Here is a 6,000-nt window from a genome sequence, read left to right as displayed (position 1 = left end):
TTCTCCACATGGAAGGGCATCTTATCACAGTTTATCTATAGGGGCATCATAGAGGGCACTTTTGCAGTGTTTTATTTGGTGCACTGGTAAACGTGGCACTGACATGAATCCGCTAGTGCATGACACTGTCTTTCTCTGATTTATGTTACAATGGCGGAGTACCACTACTCAGTAAGCTGATCCAAGTGCTGCTCATCCATACACGCCCTGAGGTTCACCACCATCACATCCAGTCAAATCCAAACAGCAAATCAAACAAGTAATTTCAACCCTTAAAAACACTGCTGTTACAGTTCTTTAAATAGCAGTGTTATCATGTCTCCGTTATATTTTAAGCATGCATTGCCCACGTTTGTTTACTTGGCTTGCAGTTGGTCTTTTTTTCCCCCATTCACATCATATCGGAAGAAGCAGAAACATGGGCTTCTTATTGTGACGACTTGAAAGCATTCCTGTGTTTTACTCACTGGAGCACCCACGTCAAAATTCATTTTTTATATGTGTGAATTTTGTGTATGAAATCAAATCAAAAAATTGGCTGAGAGCGAACATGACAGATGATTGTGACCGTTCCAACATATTTTGATTCCTTGTTCTCTTGGGAACAGACATCCATTAGTTCTGATGCCAAAACAACACCGTTCTCACAATTATTTCATATTCATCCATACAGCTTTAGTCATTGACCTATTTGTGCTTCTCTGACACCTGCATGTGAGCAGATGGTTTTGTCTGTGTTGTTCGACAAGCACCTCTTCTCTGCTCACGATGTACTGCTCCATTTGGCATGTACTGTACCGGAAGAGGGTAGCGTAGACCCGAGGTCACAGATGATTGGTCATTTTCAATCTGAATGGCTCATACATAAGGGCATTGTTAAAAGTCAGTGACTCTTGGACTCCTGCTATGATCACGCCATACGTGGTAATAGTCGCGGCTTGGGATATCTGTCTTTGAAATGACAGGCCTGATGGTGCAGTATATTCAAGGTTGAGGCGTCATGGATAATCAGCATGCCAGATTAAAATGGACTCTAGGCCCACTGTCCATCGTTCGGTATCACATTTCCTTCAAGTACGCTGGTGGCCCAATAGTTGGTTTCATAGGCGTCGAAGGTTTATGGTCATCTAAGTCGTAGTTGAAGTTAAACCCACATCGCCTGGTCCCTAACAAGTGTCCTCCATCACTAGATCATCTTCACAGCTGACCAAAATGAAGAACCAGTGATCAGGTTGAAGCTGCAGAAACTTCATCTTCATCAAACTGCAGAGAAACTAAGTTTACAGGCTGAAACACTGTGATGTTTTGACATTAATATCTCACCTCACTGGCATTGTCTTTTAGATAGCTCAACTGGTAGAGCAAGTGTTAGCTACAAAGGTTGCTAGTTCAAATCCATCTTTTGAAGGAAACAACCAATTTAAGCCATTTTAAATGTTCTAATCCATTCGCTTAAACATTTACATTTCAGCAGTTATGTCAGTAAAAAACAGCGACGGTTGTTATTTTAAAATGTCCTCTGTATGTATGTAATGTAATGGACATTAACTTGTATTTAGTACGTTGTATGGAGTCAACTGAGCCATTTGTCATCTTGGAGTTGAACCAGGCATCTTTGAGAAACAAGTACGAGACGAAAAATGTGCGCGTATCTCCTGTGCGAGTGACAATAACGGGAAAAAAGTGTAGTGCGATTGATTTGTGGCTGCATGCTGTTTTCCAAGTCGTAGTTTAGAGGCTAAGCAGCAGTACTGCTGATTTCATTCCTACTGTAGTCAAATTGTTGACAGTGAGGATGACATTTTTTATCGCGAGTAAATCTTGTTTATTGATGAATTCAGACCCGTGGCATGCTCTCTCCTTGGTGATGTTGATGTTGTTGCCGTTTGACAGATTACTGTGTGGATTACAGCCTTGTATGGCCTCTAGTTTCATGGTGGTAAACTGGTAGTAAAAGCCGTCCTGGGTGTGTTGACCCTGACGTGTGTGTGTTTTATGAATATTCTGCCCACCTTGTTCAGCTACTGCTGCAGCACCTGAGACTGGCAGATAAATCTCTTCCCCGTTATCTGAGGAGACTCTGGGCAGCAGGCACATTCCATATCATAAATATGTAAATGTCGGATATTCTTTGTTAGGTAATAATATTCACATCATATTATATGATATGATAAAATAATACTAAGCTAATGTTGGGTACGCTGAGGTGCACAAGGAGTAAATACAACAGAGCAGTTAAAGACTATATAGAGTATTTTATTAAAGTGATAAAAGAAATGATGTAGCAGAATGTGACATTACATTACAGTCATTTAGCAGACGCTTTTATCCAAAGCGACTTACAATTCAGATTCTATCACATACACCGTATGCACAGCTACAGGAGCAATTTTGGGGTTAAGCGTCTTGCTCAAGGACACATCGACATGTGGCTAGCGGAGCCGGGGATCGAACCGCCGATCCTCTGATTGAAGGACCGCCCTGCTCTCCACTTAGCCACATATCGTCAATATGTGTCACTATACCTTTAACTAATTGCAAATTAGGGAACTGTGCCTAATATTATTCAGGATTTGAGCCAACATCCTTCAGACTATACAACTGTTACTCTACCTGGACACAGTGAGTCAGTGTGAAGATGTTTCAATCTGTAAACTTGTTTGTTTCTGCACAGGTTGATGACGTTTCTGCAGCTTTAAATCTGTTTCTGCAATTGAATCGTCTTTCTCTCTCTGATTCTCAATGGTCAGCTGTGAAGATAGTCTGGTGTGTAGCACATCAGCTGGAGACGTGGGATCGATCCCCTACTCAGACATCCTGAAACGTGACACACGTGAGTGGGTGCAATGTTACATTGTGCGACGATTGACGGATCAACTGATCAAGACTTATTGGCGCACTTGTGCAAGCCCCTGCTGTGTTTAGGTAACAAAATCAACTACTTGGTAAGGTCAAGTGAAAGATCCTGGTCTGGGTTAATAATAACTTCTGGGTTTCACATGGTACACTAACAGTGGTCTCCTGGGTGAAAGTCTGGTGTTTTTAGACCCAACCCTCTACTCTGACCCACTCCCAATATAAAAATGACTCGGTCACCATTCCTGGCTCACAATTAAATGGATTACATACAATTCTATAATGTGAGTTATGTATGAATTATAGTGCATCACTTTTAGTAAGAATAGCTACAAAGAGTTTATGAGAACAGCCTGATGTGTGTGATGAATGTGTGTGTTGTTTTGTTGTCTGCTCCAAAGAACAAAAACAACACATCTCAACTTACATCTACTAATGAGGAGGGAACACAGAAAAGGTGAGCCCAGATGGGTCAAGCAAGCCAGTGAATTAAAAGTGCCACAGAAGGCATGACTCTTCTCAGAGGTTGAGTTGAGAAACACACAGAATTGTCCTGGTAATCTCCGAGTATTATTCCGTATTCCACTCATAATATTTAGCTAGTGGGAATATTTTTTCGGCACACTTTTTTCTGTCACCAGCATGTGAACATTTGTAGCTTTGTGCGTGACAATGTTGCAACCACAACATAATTAAATACAGTCATACAGTATAAACAGAGTCGTTATACATAAATGCAAAAGCTTGTTTTCCTTCACGCTGTACCAGAACTTTCATAAAGGTGTGTGATGCCAGGAAATCTTTGTGACGACGCAGCGCTTGTGCAGCGCTCATTATTTTGTCAGATAAAGCTTTCCCTGCGGGGATATGGCAGCTGCCTCCTGCATTGCAAAGTGGAGCGCTGACAGCTGTGACATCAAATCACTGTTTGAAAGCGCAACTCATCGCTACGACATTGTGGCATCATGAAAAGGAGGCCGTACCTGCTAGTCTCGGTGCAGCAGGCTTCACATGGTGACAGCCCGCTGCACCAATCTGCGGCATGAAAGGGGTAGGTGGCAGGTGCAGGCTAAAGGATCTGTGGCACTGAGAGAAGTGGAAACGAGGATGTAAGACGCATAGGGAAAAGGAGTAGAGAATGTGGGAGGGCAGAGAGGAAGTTTGAAGTGTGACATGGCACCGGGGGAGAAAGATGTCAGTGCAAAGGCAAAACAAAGGACAGAAAACAGCAGGGTTGAAGCAAATCTGAAGTATGAACAGACTGACAATTATCTCCATCAGAAATTAACATTCTGTTCATATTCACATTCAGTTGCAGAGAGGCTGGGACCAGTGTATCACGAGAGTCAGACGCTTTGTCTAATCACTGGTTCAGGCAGGGGTTCAAAAAGAGCTGGCCTTGCTCCGGTTGACACATATCATAGCCAAATGTAGCGCAAGCCAGCCAGGCGGCTGCAAACGCATCTTGTCTCCTAAACAGAGATGTATCAGTTTTGTGACATCATGATGCCTATCTTTTCGGTACAGAAAAAAAAAATACCAGAGTGTTTTGTAACACTGATTCAGGAAAAAGTGCATGTATACGAGGTGTACGTTTCTACATTTATATCGTAGTACGGGTATTGCGCATGTGACTTTCAAAGACAACTAGTTTGTATGAAGCCAGAGAAGTGACTCTGCTGCTCGGATTGTGTGGTCTATCTTCTGTGCAGCTCTGTGGTTGGCTTGCCTAAAATGGTTTCGAAGCAGTAGGGGGTCCCAGGGAATAGTATACCCTTGGGTGCTTTGCAGACGTTCCCCCTAGTTTCTGCAGGCCCCATGCAGAGCTCATTCACCCAACTCAAACACTGCCCACAATGTTCAAGTCAAGAATACGACTCTGTCTGTTGATTGAATTTTTTTTGCGGGGAACAATTTGATTCCCCAGCTTCCCGGATGAGTCACAGGTTACATCGAAATCATTATTCTCGGCGGATGAATTCTGCACTATCATGCTGACTTAACAGACCTAGACAGGCCAACTCATCTGCAGCTGCCCTCGAGAGAAACTGCACTGCCAGTTTCTGATGTATAGCAACATTTTCCCACATCGCCCCTTCCTTGCTCAGTGAATGCAATTCTCTTTTTGCGTATCGTTTGAACACATTGTCGTCCCATGCAACAGTTGTGTTCTCACATACTGCACGTGGCCTACAGGTGGTGTCGTAATGAACCTACTCAGTGAATAAAAAGTGTTTTTCCAGAGGTATTAGATTATTCATTATAATGGCTGATCCACACGCAGCCAAACAGATTTGACGGCGAGCGTGCCCTCAGCCAAAGCCGGCAGGATTCCACTGCAAATTGATGTGGTCCCTTTTACAATGTCCCCGCCTGAGTACTGATAGAGCCCCAATAAATCAAGGCAATCACAAGGAGATATGGGAAAGACTTTGCCGTAAATCCCACCGGGATCATAAATGTATAGCATCTAAATGTGTCTGTCCACACTACCTGTCCCTCTCTGTCTGGCGCTATCTGTCTTGACATTACTTTCTTTTGTTGTTCTTCCTTTTCTCCCTGTTCTTCATCTCAAACACTCCCATGACGACATTGATCCAATCATCATTTAGAATGCTCGTCGATTTGTGCTATCACAGTAAATGTTCCCGGGTTTTCTGGGTGATTGGGCCAAATTTCTAAAGGGATTCGGTGACAGTAAAATCATTAACGAAAAGAGGATTAGAATGCGCAGCATTATAGATTATTATGTTGGACTTGTCACTTGTGGGACTTGTTATACGACTTTGACGATGTAGTCTGCACGGCTCTACACTCTCACACTGCGGTTACCACTGATAACGCCGTCCTGACCCACGGCGGCGTCGTGAAGCATAAAGCCCCCCAGGTCAACACTGTCAGCTCTGTAAACACTCTTGCTGCTGTTTGCACTGTTCTTGCTGTTAGCTTCGATGGCTGCCCCGTCGCTAGTGCAGTCCTCGCCATGTTGAGAGCCGTGTGGGGGCAATCCCTCAATATTAGATATGCTCTGATGTGCTTTTTTTTTTTTTAAACACATAACTTGACAGCAAAACATTCCCAGCGATGGAACAATGGGGCTATTACCACAGTTGAACCAGCAGATAAAGAATCATTAACGAGTAG

The sequence above is a fragment of the Pholis gunnellus genome (genome assembly GCF_910591455.1).
Source record: "Pholis gunnellus genome assembly, chromosome: 18".
Classification (NCBI taxonomy): Eukaryota; Metazoa; Chordata; class Actinopteri; order Perciformes; family Pholidae; genus Pholis; species Pholis gunnellus.
The sequence above is the reverse complement of the archived record's forward strand: the minus strand, read 5'-3'. Positions refer to the sequence as shown.